Below are 14,516 nucleotides of genomic sequence, written 5' to 3' on the forward strand. Positions count from 1 at the left end.
ACGGAAGGAAGCAGGCTCACAGTCCCAGCCTTCACACACTGCTGTGGACAGGACGCCGAAAGTGTGTAGCCACCTGTGACCTCCACACGCAGGTTGGCACCTGACACATGTGGTGTGGAGTCAGCTAGATCAGACGCTGCACCTGGGGCAAAGCTGCTGTGTTAGACGACCTGCAATCAGCTCCTTCTGGGCTTCTTCTATGGGATATGCACTTTTAAAATGGTTTAAACAAATCTTAGCCCTATTTTCTGTTATTTGCTGCCAAACCATCTTGACACCTACTTCCTAACCTGATCAATCATCAGGTTTTTGCCAGTTTTTGGTTCTGCTAGGTTGTTTGACCAATGTGATTTCTCGAAAGTTGAGCTGAATAAAATCATTTGAGTGAGACACTTGGGAAGATTATAGATCCAGGCACGTTACCTGGCTCCTACCTGGAACGCGTTCTTGTGGGAGAAAACCAAGGGTCAGAGCTAACAACTAAAGGAACAGGAGAATGCATGCATAAAAGACGAAAAATAAAGGAGGCGGTTAATCAGTAACCGAGTGAACCCTGTTTAATCTTTGCATCGGTGGACTCACTGGGTGACACTGAATGAGGTGACTGCAAACGAAACTCCACTGCATTACCTGGGTCAGTCAGTTTCAAATGTGCATATTTTTAAATCAAGTGAGTGAGCAAAATGACAGAAAAATGCATAACCCTCCCCCTATAAGTTTAGTCAAAATAATAATTTATTTTTACTGCAAATATGTATTGGCATGATCATGCAACTAAATGTTTATGTAGATAAAGGTACACATAGCTGGGTAACCCATCTGGACACAGCCAGGCTCAAGTGTGTTTCCTTTAGCTACTCCTGTTTTTATTTCCATTAGTGGGAAAATGCTAAGGAAATAAAAGATAAAAATTTTGTTTCAGAACTCATTACTCATAGTGTTTTCTAAATTAGGTCATAGGCAAGTATATAATTCATTTTCAGAAACTGTGATCCTTTTCAGGAAAAAAAATTCTGCTAGCAGAAACCCCGAGAGTTGGTCTTCGCTTGTCTGAAGAATCTAACCTAACAATGCCCCTTCTTTTCCTGTGTGCATAACTGGTTGAGACATGTCTGGGAATGGGATTTAGACACCATGAAAGCATGACAAAGGATCCCCAGAGCCATGAGCACAGTGAAACAATTTCCCAACACCTGAGGACCAAAGAGAGTTATGCACACCGCTGTGACATCCCGGAAGGCCTGGACAGGGGGACAGAGTCCGTCGGTGCTGGCAGGAAAGGGTTAGCAGGACACAAGGAGACAGGCCTTGAAGTGGTCACCTCTGACAAGCATGGGTGAAATGCAGGGGGCCACTCTTGCCCTCCAGCAATTTTAGGGGGAAGACAAAACACTGGAGAACAATTCGCTTCCCAGAGGCACGCTAACCCTCTGACTTGAGCTATGTTCTCTAACATCCAGAAGAGCTCTTTGCTTTTGAGAACAGGAGAGAGAGAGATGGGCAGGGTCAGCCTGGTCCTGTCCATGTAGACTCACTGGTGAGGTCAGCAGTTCTCACAGAGTCCTCAGCTATGGCTCCCACCTTGCCCCACTTTTAATTGGGAAAAATGCAGATCCAGGCCAGCTGGGCCCAGTACAAGAGCATGCGGGGCCAGGCCGTGCTGGGCAGCAAAAGTTCTCCACCATGCTTCATGGTCCTTGGTGGTCTGCAGTCTTTCCCCACTCCCTGCCTCCTGCGGAACCAGCTGAGTGCCCGGGACCAGCATCCCTGGTTCACAGATGAAAAAGCTGAGGTCCAGTGGGTCCCCAGCAGCCGAGCTCTTTGCAGAGTAAAGTCCTCCTATGGGATTTCATGACTGTGCAGCACCTGACTGCAAATCTAGCAGCTGATGGTAACTCTCATTGCGGAGGCCAGGGCTCTGGGTCTGAGGTCTGGGTGGTCTGTTTCGTGTGCTCTGGGAACGGTGGGGAGCAGCTCTCCAGCTCTTTGGCTGCACTCAGCTCCTCACTGCTGGGGCAAAGGTTCCCACCTCCAGGCAGTACCAGTACTGTGCTGGCCAAGGGGGCTGTCAGGTCCTAGAAGCCACACCCTGGTCCTGCTCCTGGAGGACAGACTTGGTCCCTTTTGACACCAAGACCGCAGCAGGGTGCCTTTCTCAGCTTCACCCTGACTGCCCTTCCTCCCAGCACCCCAGGAAAGGCGCTGGGTCTAAAGTTTAGGATGAGAGTTAGGCCGTCTCAGTTAGTTGCTCTGTGGCTTTAGATAGCTTCGTTACGTCTCATATTCCATCTCCACCACAAGAGCAAAGGCTCCCAAGCACCATTCTTTTCTAAATTATACTTCTTAATTTTTAAATGAATGTGATCATTGTACCTCTTTATGGGCTACGCAGTGCTAACTCGATACCTTTCTGCAGTGTGTTTGGATCAAGTCAGGGCAGTGAGCACTTCCCGCTCCTTATCATCTCTGTATGCTCAGAGAGCTCAAGGCCTCCTCTCCTGGTTTTTCAGATAGCATACAGTAGGCGGTGAGTCACAGCCATCCGCTGTGCCTCGGAAGGTTACGATCTGCCCCTCCTCTCACTCTGGGTTCCGGCAGCTGTTTTCTGACCTCCTTCTACCGTTTCCCCTCTCTCCCTCCTGGCCCGTGGCAGTCACTATTCTCTTCTACATTGAGATCCACTTTTCCAGCTCCTGCATATGAGAGGGACATGCAGTGTTTGTCATTTGTGTCTGGCTTATTGCACTTGACATTCTGTCCTCTAGTTCCAGCTAGGATTAGTCTGAGCATTCCACAGTGATGAGCAGGGTCATACTGGAGGCCGGATGTGGGGTGGGGAGAGACAGACAGATAGATAAATAGATAGATAGAAAGAGAGAGAGAGAGAGAGAGAGAGAGAGAGAGAGACAGGGACAGAGACAGAGAGCACCAGGCTCCAGCGACATCCATGCTTGGGTTGCTGATGGAGGTCAGTGTGTGGAGAATTATCACAAGGCAAAGACAAAAAAAGAGAGAGAAGGAGAGAAGGAGGAGCTCAGGCTTCCCTTGGAAGGGCAGCAGGGCTGGAGACTTGGAGTACAAGACCTTCGGTGCCCAGCTCCTTGTACGCCACCGATGGGACCTAGGAGCTCTGTGATCACCACATTCTGTCTGGGAAGAGCCGGATGGAGGATTAATTCTCCCTTTCCTTACTGGGAACCAAGGCTTTCTGAGCCACGCTGCTCTTCTGCCTTTCCCACCTGGAAAGCATCTTTTACGTTCAGCCTCTGCTCTTTGCATTTCTGCAAAACTCACCTCCTTGCTGCTCTTACCAGTGGACTGTACATGGCTCCCCAAGCTTGGCTCTCAGGGAGCCCTTTAGCACACAGGTTCACAAACCTCTCCAGACACAGACTATTTCGTGGCATTTTCATGAAAGTGCTAATGGGAAGCACGTTTTATTATTTTAACATTTCTTGTTACATATCACTACTAAATCTCCACTGCTTATTAAAAATAATAACTAACAGATGCCAGAGTGACTGGGTTAAATGACAAATGACACTGCGCTTGGAATAAGGCCAGACTTCACCCCCTAGACTGTCCTCTTTGCAGATGCTCAGTACAGTCCAGGGACCTTTGCCAAGGCCCTCCTGTTCTGAACAGGGCACTACAAACGCGGGGCTCCATGTGGGTCCGGTGGGTTTGGTAATTCACCGGAACAGCTCAGAGAACTCAGCAGAGCTGTGGGGGCAGGGCTGCGGCTTTTGTATAACAACAGGACCCCAGTCGGAAGCAGCCTGAGGAGCAGACCAGAGGTGAGGGCTGGGTCTCTCAGGGACTGTCCCTGCTCTCCGCTCCCACTGCGCTCCCGTACAAAGGACAGATGTCACGCGAAAGTAGCGTGAGCTGACAACACACAGAATCTGCCTGCCCTACTCGAGCTCAGCAGCACAGCCCGGTCTTCGTTTCCCTTGTGATCGCGTGGCTGTCCCTGCCCTGCACCCTAAGAAACCTGGACCACAGACCATGAGCTGGAGAAAGAGCGAAATTCATAATTAAAGTCCAGTTTCTCCTGAATGTGTGTCATTCTGACACCACCACAAGGCCAAACACTGCGAGCTGGGCCTCCATGTTGGACGCCATCTGTGACCCTGGCTGGGGACGCTGAGCCAAGTGCCAGTGGTGGCAGAGCTCTGGTGGTGTGCTGTGTGTGTCAGATGGGGTCACTGTCCGCACCCCTGCCCCAGCCTCCCGCCCTTCCCGGAGGCCATGGGTCCAGGGCCACACCTCCAGTCTGGGCTTTCTGGTGTGGCAGTCACCTGGTTGGTGGGAATTAAGAGGTCCCGCTGTGACTCAGCTTGGAGGCAAAAGTGCTCTTCTGCATCCGTTGTGCTCCTGTGGCCACCCGGGAACAGCAAAAGACACCCTGTCACCCAGGAAATGTCACAGAGGTGCCACCTAGGCACAGAGACCAAGGTCAGCCAGATTCTCTTCCACACTTAGGGTAAAACGTAAGATGCCCCAAACGTCACACTCTGAGGACAAATCCGGCACATGGCTGTCCAGTGCTCCTTTCAGCTCCGATGACTCTATTAGTCCCAGCAACCTCTGAGACACACGGACACTTGGCTGACACTTGCTGGACCTCACAAATGTCTGCCTGAGAAGGTAATGCTAGGCTGATCATCTTCAGGAAGTCATTCAAGACTTTTGCTGTGTGTTTCTTGTCTAAAATGTATTGAGCTTTCTGTATGCATACATATATATACAAATACACATATCTATGCATATATGTATATGTACATATATATAATGCTATGTATATACTTACCAACAGAGAAGTACCAATGCTTGTAAAGATTGCATAGTAAAATGTTAACCATGGAAAAGCATCACACATGCTTTTCTTTCCTTAGAAAGACTTGTCAGGAAGGAGAGTCTTGTGTTAGAAAGTCCACATATGTTTCATGAAGCAGTCACTGAGGGGTGGCAGTTACTTAAAAAGTAAACATAAGATTATAAATGATCTAGTCATTCCAAGTAACAGGTAGATACAAAAGGAATCAGAAGCAGGTAACCCTAAGTGCATCTGAATATCCAAGTTCATAGCACTATTCACAGTGGTAAAGAGGGAAACAGCACCAGTGCCCCTGGATGAGCAGAGAGGGAAATGCTTTGCAGTATGTGAACGAGTGTGATCCATCTCAAGGCCGCAGATGGACTCTAGGACAGGACACAGAGAATCGGGAGGGTATAGAAGGATAGCACTGAGTTCTTCGGATCATTGGAGCCTCCTAGACCCGCCCGGTCCACCCACGCAGACGGTAGGAAGGCGGACACCAGCCCATGCTGAGGGGGCTGGGGAATGGGTTGATGGGCACAGGGTGTGAGGTGCAGAGAAATTTCTGGACACAGAAAACAGTGACAGTCACACAGCAACATGAATGTGCTTCATGGTGCTTGGCGCACATGAAAGGCAGTTAAAATGTTAAATTTTATGTTACTTTATGTGTACATTAAATTTCATGGTTTGTTTTTTTTTTTTTTTTTTTTTTTTTTTTGGCTTTTTGAGACAGGGTCTCACTATGCAGTTCAGCTGGCCTTGAGCTCACTTTGTGGCCCAGGCTGGTCTCAAATTTGCAATGATCCACTTGCCTCAGCCTCCCAAGGGCTGGTATTACAGATGTGCGCCACCATGCCCAGCTATTTCATGTATATTTTGCCACAGTAAAAGAGTATAGGTGGGCATAGTGGCACACACGTATAATCCCAGTACTCGGGAGGCTGAGGCAGGAGGATTGCCATGAGCTTGAGGCCATAGGGAGTTCAAGGCCAGCCTGAATTACATAGTGAGAGCCTGCCTCAAAAAAAAAATATATTCATATGTTTACAGTTGGATGTACATTGACAAATGCCTCTCCAGGGCCTGGAGACAGAGCTCAGTGGTAAAGAGTGTGTTTAGCATGTGGAAAGTCCTGGGCTCAGTCCCCAGGACACACACACACACACACACACACACACACGTGCTTGTGCAGAGTTATACTGTTTTACTACCTTTCTAGGTTTCCTATAAAACCAAGTGTGAGCAAGTATTAAATGTGGATACTAGCTGGGTATAGAGTTGGATGCCTGTAATCTCAGGCCTCTGGGAGGCTGAGGCAGGGAGATCCCAAGTTTGAGTCCAGCCTGGGCAACTTAGCAACTTAGACCCTGACTCAAAATAAAAAATGTAAAAAGAGCTGGGGATGTAACTCAGTGTCTTGGTTACTTTTCTCTTGTTGCTGAGATAAAATATCTGACACCTAAACTGAAGAGGGAAAGGTTTATTTAGCTCACGGTTTGTGGAGATTTCAGCCTGCAATCTGCTGGCTCCGCGGCAGGGTGGCCTGGCACAGGGGCAACAGTTGGAGTTGGCAGAAGACAGCAAAGCAGCCAGAGCAAGAGCAGGAACGAGCCTCTTTTCCTCCCTCATGTGGTACGCAGGCTAAAGGCCCTTGGGTGGGTGCAGTGCCCACAGCATCTCCCTGCCCTCCTCTTCCACAGGCTCAAGATGTCTACAAATGGGGGACCCTGGCCCCCTGCTTAAATTTGTAAATTTCGCAACACAATGAACAACATCTTAGAGCAGTACGGGTGTGTCCTCTATGCCCCAGGATGGAGAGCTGCTGAGTTACTGACAAGCTTCTAGGCTTCTCAAGTTGATGCAGTCTATCAACCATGTCACTCGGCGTGAACACCCTAAATTTGATTTCCAGTAGGAACCCCCCCCCCGCAAAAGGGTGAATGCTGCATTAGGGGTGGGGTGCTGTCCCAGAGGAGCAAGAAATCTATATGAAAGGAAAAGAGAGGCGGGGGAGGGGCAGACTGGGGACTGCGGTATCCGGCTGGTCATCGTGCATGAAGAACCCCTGCTTTGTGTTGAGGACGCTTCTGACTGGTCACACAGGGCCCTCGTGCCTCGGGACTGTCTGTCGGAAGGAAAAGGAGACAGACACTACAAGCTGCTCCTCTCATTGGCCTAAGTATTCCAGTGGGTTCCCTCACTCTCATCCTCTCAATAGAGGGCAAGCAGGGGCCATACCCCAGGAGCATCTCCTGTGTCCAGAAGTGACCGGAAGACCCGCTCATTCCAGCTGGCCCTCGCCCCAGGGGCGGCCGAGATGACCTGCTCTGCCCGGAGATCAGGCCGCTCCCGTAGCATCCCAGCGTTGTGAGGAGAAGACCAAGACCTGCAAGGCTTTGGGGACAAACAAAACAATACAGTGCCCTGCCCACCTGACGGGAGGAGTCCCCTCTCTCTCCTTCCCGCCAGCACTGAGTAGCTGTCTCTCTATCTTGGCCAACCTAGGAAAGGGCATGGAATTCCATTTCTGTGTTTTTCATTGCACAGTGTTAACACATGTTAAATTATGGCCTGTATGTATGTCTTTTTTGAATCACTTCCTTAGCTATTTTTCTGTTAAGATATTCACTGTTTACCAGTGGGCAAAGCTTCACTATATGAGAGACACTTGTGCTGTGTCCTTTATGCATCAGGAGGACGAGGTCGCCTCAGGTGTCCCGAAAGCCAGGACTTGGCAGTGGAAACAATATGTTCTCCTGAGGCTTTGCACTCAGCAGAGTGGCTATGTGTCCAAGGGCATGGTCCCGCTCCTGGAAAAAGAAAACCATGACTGGGAGGCTTCAGCCAATACCTTCCATCACTGAGATGGAGGCTGGGGTCCCTGCCCCTTTGGCTTGGGAAACCACCCTGCAAGCCCTGGGACCCTGCTGAGCTTTCCCAGAGAGGGTCTCCAGTGAATGAGGGAAGAAACTGCAGTTCCCTGCTAACAAGACTGTCTTCTACAGCTTTTGTTTGACAGGGTCTCGCTATGCAGTTCAGGCTGGCCTTGAGCTCACCTTGTAACCCAGGCTGGTCTTGAATTTGCAATAATCCTCCTGCCTCAGTCTCCTGGGGTTACAGGCATGTGCCACCAGGCCCAGCTCTTCTAAAGTAATAATAATACAAAAGTGAAGTCTTAGGGGCTGGGGATTTAGCTCAGAGGCATAAGCATAAGCGTATGCCTTGCAAGTGTGCAGTCGTGAGTTCGATCCCTGGTACCGATAAAAACGAAAAAGACAAAAAAAAAAAAAAAAGTGAAGTCTTCCCCCACCCAAAGGCCAGGAAGACAAAGTTTGGAGGTATGTGAGATCATGAGGAAGAGATTGGAGAGAGGCGGGAAGGAGAAGGTCATCCTGGGGAGGGGGGTCTCAGCAGAAAGGCAGCATTGGGGCTGAAAGGGAAGGGTGGGTTCCTTCCATTCTGTCTTAAAGGAACAAAGGATTTCAAAAGGAGGAAGGATAGGAGGATACCGAGGGGGCAGTCCTCCTCGGAAATGTTAAGAGCACTTCTTCATTGTCTTCTGACTTCAACCGGCACTGATGGCCTTGCCCTTGGAGTGGCAGACACGTACTTCTCTGGTCCTGTGTCCTGTGTCATTTACTCGGTCACGTAAGCTCCAACTGCCTATGACTGGGCCACACACATGAGGCAAGCAAGGGGTTCTTTCCTCTTCCAGAAGAATTCAGAGGCAGCCAGTCAAGAGCTGGCGTGGAAGCTCTGGAAAGTCTTTGGGATCTCGGGCTGTCTGTGTCTTTCCTCACCTGAGGCTTCCTTCTCGAAGGACACCTCGGGCCCTGTACCATGGCTGGCGCTCCAACACATGTTCTGAGTTTCTGGCTAAAGTAAGTTGCAGAAAAACAGAAAAGCCCAGCTGTAGGTCGGCCCCTTGGTAAGTAGCTTTCCTAAAGGTCTCTTATGTGTACATCAAGGTCCAGGGGAGACCATGCCTGGCACAAAGGGAGTCTTTTGGTGGGGACATTTCCACTCTAAGCAAGATCAACACAAGACACATTCGAGTATCTGACATCCACCTTCTCGGTCCCTTCTCAAGGCCCCATCTTCAGGATTTCTGAAGGGCCTTCCACCTAAGGTTGGGTATCAGCAGTGACCTCTTTGACACCTTGCACGGGGCATCTGCGACTCACTGCCGGATGCATTTCACTGGATACCCCACTCCTGTCCACCCGCTAAGGCCCAATCCAGGGGTCCAGCACTGCAGCTCCATGGTGAGGCCTGACCTGACCGAAGCACGGTTTCCCAGTGCCTCTCTGTACCCACCCAGTGAACTGGGTCTTGGGTTTGTCCCTGGCGTATTTTTCCTCTCTACCTATTTTTCGTTGCGTGCATATGAACTCATTTCCCGCTACTCTAACAAAATCTTGCAAGCTGGATCATTGGTAGGAAGAGAGTTACTTAGCCTACAGTTTTGGAGGTCCAGGAGCACAGCACTGACATCTGCTGGTCCTCTTGGCTGTGTCACAGGAGGGCAGATGGTGCCATGGCAGGAGCGCGGTGACAGGGTGGGAGCAGATGAGACAGGAAACCAGAGGCCAGGAAGAGCAGCCTCTCCTAGGGCAGCAAACCCAAGATACTAGGGGAGTGACTACCCTCTCCAAAGACAGCGCCCACTGACCTATGAACCCCAGCAGAATTCAGAATTCACTGCTTAATGTTTCACCACCCCCCCGGGCCTGACCACAGCCCTGGGGAAGGACCAACCCCTTCCTTCCCTCTGCCGGGAGCCGTAGTAGGAACGTGGCACGAGTGAGCCACTCCGTGCAGGTCATGGTTTCTGGAACAGACCCATGGGGGCTGGGCTGGGCATTGCCAACCTTAACCTGTTCCTGTGCCTGGCAGAGGGAACCAGGCCCTGCCTGTTTCCCACACTGAGGAGCGAATGTCAGGTGTGCGTGTGGGTAGAGGGCAGAGGGTGTCGCCTGGAGCATGGCTCTCTGACCCAGCAGTCTGCCGTAAGAAGGCTGTTGTAGTTACCCAGCCCAGGACCTCCAGACCTCGTCTCCAGAGCGTGCTGGGGAAGCAACTCGGTTCTGCCATCAGGGCTGGAGAGAGAGAAGTGGGGAGGTGATACTGGGGTGTGACTGAGTCACGCTGTGCATGCTCTGCTCCAGAACCGGTGCAGGGCTGGGACGTCTGTCTGTCCTGACCAGACAGCATCAGCAAAGACGACTCCTCAGCCTCCTCTGCAGTGGCCTGGCCTTATCTTTTGATAAAAGCCACTGCAAAGCAGAGCAAACTCACCTTCTGATAAGGAGCCAGACAGCTGTTGCAACACCACAGCCAGGGCCTGGCCAGCTCTGGCTCCAGGAAGAGAAGGAGGAGGTGGGGAGGGAGAGGAGGCTCTGAGAGGCCCCTCGGGGCCCTGGAAGCTGAGTCCCCAACTCCTTCTCACAGTGCCTCAGCCCTTTGCTCACCACCGCTGTCTCTGAGATGTTTTGTCACTCAAAGATCAGTAGTCAGCTGAGCGCCATGGTTTAGGCTCCTAATCCTAAGATCTCAAATCAAGCCCAGAATGGGCAACTGTGCAACTCAAGAGAGACCTGCTCTCAAAATAAAAAATATAAAGGTGGTTGGGATGCAGCTCGGTGTAAAAGCCCTGGGTTCAATTCCCAGATCTGCTCCCAGTCCCAAATCAAGTCATGTAGCTATGGCCTCTGATCCCTGGGAGGGTGAGCATGTCAGAGCATTTGGCCTGGCAGTTGCCAGAGTCCCCGGAATCTCTCCTAGCTGAGGAGCTTGAGCTACTGGGGGTCACATCTAACCCTGCCACTTCCTATTACAAGAGGCTAAGTGAGTTCCTGTCTCTGACCTGCATTTCCGTATCTGTGAAAGGGACTCGTAATGCCTACACTGAACGTTGTCATCAATGTATAAGAGTCGGAAAGTTATTTTTACTATCATTTCAATATTAGGGTAGCTGTAGCTGCGTCTGTAATTCTCTGCGGCAGTACCTGTATCTACAGATGTAATGGCGGACAGACCGTGTCAGCTCGAGAAGGTTAGAAGTCTAACTAAAGCTCGGCAGTTCTGCACCCCAGGGTGCAGCCCCACAGCTCATTGCCTGGACACTGGAAAGGGAAGGTGAGGAAGGGCGGGCTGCTTCTGTTGTTCGGAGCAGCTCCAGGCCTCGACTGCAGCTTGGACGTGCTCTCCTGGCCTCCAGCGCTGCTTCTCTGGCTGCTGGTGCAGATCTTTCAGCCACCCAGGGCAGAATCTTTACCTTCTGTCCTAGACCCATGGCCTCCTGATGCGGACTTGCACGGACACTGCGGTGAGCCCCAGGCCTCGGCATGCAGACCCCCTCGGCAGACCTCCTCTGACTCTGTCTGACCACACACTGTAAGCCACTCTTGTGATTTCTTATGCATTGTATATGTTGGGTCATATTATTTCCCTAGTAAAACAGGGACTGATATAACAGCTCCACCCACATGAATCTACCTATGGAAAACTTGGGGCCACAGAGAACTGCTCTGTTGTTTTCCTTCAAACAATTCCCCTGCTTGGGCGATCCTAATCCTCTACCTGTGTACCCAGCTTGGGCTGGAATGTGACTTTTTTGCCTCAGCGATGCACTGTTTGCAGGTCTTTTCTCTCCCTAGGCCTGAGAGTCTTGATCTAGATGTGAGCACGACAGTCATGCCTGCTTCATTAGTCTGCGGTCCTAGCACACAGGAAGCATTTAGGGCTATGCGGAGCTCTGTGGGAATCAGTGCTGATATAATGACGGCGATGCACCTTCCCCCTGCTTCTGAGAACCCAGGACTAGGCACTCGAGGAAGATGCTGCTCCCAGCTGAGACACTGAACCCCACTGTCTCCTCAGAGTTGTCACTTTCGGTTCCCATACAAACCCCCATTCATCCACATAGCCACACACCGCCGGGGGGCTGAGTCAGCATCACAGTGCCTAGGACACGATGTTTGTCAGCTTTCTGTGACTGTAACAGATGCATGAGATACTTTACAGAGAGGAAAAGTCCATCTCAACTCGCAGCTGTGTAGGGTCCAATTCACAGCCTATTGGCTCCACTGCCTTGGGACTCTGGAGGAAGACAGCACAGCACATGGCAGAGGAAAGCTCCTTATGTCACCGGGATGGAAGTGAAATGGAGGAAAGACCCTATCTCTGGTCACAAAGGCCACTCCCCCGAGACCTGGGGACCTTCTGCGAGGTCTCAGCCCTTACAGGTTTCACCACCTTCTACCACCTGGGAGTAAGCCTTTAGTACCCAGTATATGGGGAACATTCCAGATCTAAGCCAGGGAAGACTGTGAAAGGGTCTCCTCTGTATCTATCACCCTGCTCACTTTCAGGCTGTGAGCTCTGGCTTGGGAGCCCCAGTATCCCACATCCTGGAAAAGGCCTCCTAACCCTGTGACACGTACTTACTGATGCTTGATAGGGATGAGCTCAGTAGGGATGAGCACAGTCTCTTTCTGCTCAGTAGCTCTTCAGCTGCGGTGCAAACCCGAGAAGCCACATGTTTGTCCTCTGGCTGATTCACTCTTTAGCAATGTGAGTGGAAATTGGAGGAAAGGTCACCTCGGCTGGGCCCCAGCAAACTAGGACACCACGTTACAAAAGAATGTGGCTCCTCAGCCATCTACTTTGCTCCAAGAGTTTGCACAGGATCCAGGTAAGGTGAGAGGGGAAGGAAGAGCCAAGTTGATGCTGGAAGCTGTCGAGGCTGGGCTCTTCTGAGGTGCCTAGAGCTCCTCACTACAGCGTAGGCCTGCAGGCCAAGTGACCAGCTGAATGTGCAGGGCGGAGGGCAGGAGGAGAGCTGTGAAGTCACATGGTTATTTCCTCACCCACTTCCCTGCACAGTGGGGCACCAGCTCGCCCACAGCCTCCTTCAGCCTGCTGCTGTGCTAAGGGCTGCTCCCCATTTCTCTTTCATCATGAACCATGGCCAGGTTAGACCTGGACACACAGCAACCTCCGCCGACCAGACCCAGAAGGAAGAATTTGTGTTATTGCTGGGGAGTTGAGAGGTTGTGTGAGAGTCTGTGGAACATCCATCATCCCAGGGCCCCGGTGGTGAGTGAAAGCTTTACTGGGTGACATTGCTGGGGCTGAAGACCACTTGTTTCTGCCACCTAAGAAGCTCGCCCTGCAGGATTTCCCATCCAGGTTCACCTCTTCCACACAGACCGAGTTACCCTGGTCTCTTATGGATTAAAAATTGGTGGTCAACTTAATGCCAGCTGAGTTAAATCAGCGTGGTGCTGAACAGAGATGTTCCACCTGAGGAAAGTTGCCAGCATAAATAGAGACATGGAGAAGAGTAAGGCATTGTGGGTTCTCCTAAGTGTTGCTGTTTGAGCTGTTGGTTCTCCTGGAGGAGGTTGTCATAACTAGCTTCCCCAGTGTGAGTTCGACCATCGTCATTAGAGGAGTCTGGGACCTTGTTGGCGAAGGTGGCAGTGATTCACTTTGGGGGAGCTCTGGTCCTTACTCTGAGCATCATTTCCTGGCTCCAGAGGGGAAGGTGTGTGCTGTTTAATCTCCAGGACAAACTCACCATGGTGGCTTCCTGGCATGTACTCGACTGTTTTTATTATCAGAGGAGCTTGGGACCTCTGTGTCACTGAGAATGGCCATGGTGCTTTTCAGGGCAGCCCTGGACCTTATTATGTGTGTGACTTCTCGGCTCCAGTGTAGAACCCTCAACCTACCAGCACAACTCCTTCACCCCACTGGCATGGACTTTCCAGCTTCCACCGCTGACCTTTGGGCCTTCCCAGTGCATATCTGTAAAACAGACTGATGTGAGTCCTTCAGTGGGTTCTGACCCTCTAGCTGGACTCGTGGGAGGCACTGTCATGGGCTCTAGGTCTTCATCTGGACTCATGCAGGACAGTGCTGTGGGATCCAGGCCCTTGGCTGAATATTCTGGGTCTTTAGTGTTGTGCACAGATTTACTGCACTTCCTGTGTTTAGCTCTGGGTGACTATCATAAAATAATGTTATAAATTCTGTGTCCTGATTCTTACTGTTCTCACAGCCCCTGACTGCAACAGTCTCCTTTGGCTCACAGCAGCCTCTGCAGTTTTAGGTCAGCAGAACCGGAACTTTCACCCAAGCCCACTAGATGGCGCTGCGGGCCCACACAGCCTGAGAACCAGGTCTTGCAGCACAATTTCCCTCCAGGCCTGTCCTGTCCTGTCCTGTCCTGTGCATATGCGAATTCCCATTGGGATCAGAAAGCCAAATTCTCTGTGCACCCCCGGAGCACCCAGCCTCCACAGCTGAGAAAGGCTATGTTCTTTGGTCTCGAACCCACATGACATGGCCACTTCAGGCTGGACAACCCTGCTTCCCCGACCTCCAATGGACCTGCTACTTCTACTAGACGGGACAGTCTGGGTTTAGGGGACAGGCTGAGAACACAGCCACCCTCTGGGACAGCCCTGTCATCTGAGGAGTCCCAGCCCCAAGGCACAGTTGAAAAGGGCCCCATGATCTTAGCAGCTTTGCACTGAGGTGGGGTGGGACAGGTCCCTGTCCCTGCAGGGGTGCAGGGGGCGATTGCAGAGCTGGGTTCCAAGGGCTGGGAGGTGTGCGGGAGATAAAGGAGACCTCAGAGGCCCGTGGCTGGGGGAAGCCTTGCAGCTGGTGCTGGGCTGAT

General features: G+C 51.3%; 2 long non-coding RNA genes across 2 annotated transcripts; one reads left to right on the plus strand and one right to left on the minus strand.

Annotated features, from left to right (window-relative positions):
- Window positions 1–5,786: 5,786 nt before the first annotated feature.
- Window positions 5,787–12,636, minus strand: LOC134471839 (uncharacterized). The gene is made up of 4 exons (XR_010041537.1): window positions 12,271–12,636; window positions 7,882–7,970; window positions 7,064–7,219; window positions 5,787–6,950 (listed from the first exon to the last, which is right to left on the minus strand). It is a non-coding gene; the product is annotated as an uncharacterized LOC134471839 (long non-coding RNA).
- On the plus strand, window positions 10,224–13,861 carry LOC134471838 (uncharacterized). The gene is made up of 2 exons (XR_010041536.1): window positions 10,224–11,221; window positions 11,485–13,861. It is a non-coding gene; the product is annotated as an uncharacterized LOC134471838 (long non-coding RNA).
- The last annotated feature ends 655 nt before the right edge of the window (window positions 13,862–14,516 follow it).

Source organism: Cavia porcellus, unplaced genomic scaffold (assembly GCF_034190915.1).
Source record: "Cavia porcellus strain 051 isolate PalLab524CR breed Dunkin Hartley unplaced genomic scaffold, mCavPor4.1 scaffold_20, whole genome shotgun sequence".
NCBI classification, from domain to species: Eukaryota; Metazoa; Chordata; class Mammalia; order Rodentia; family Caviidae; genus Cavia; species Cavia porcellus.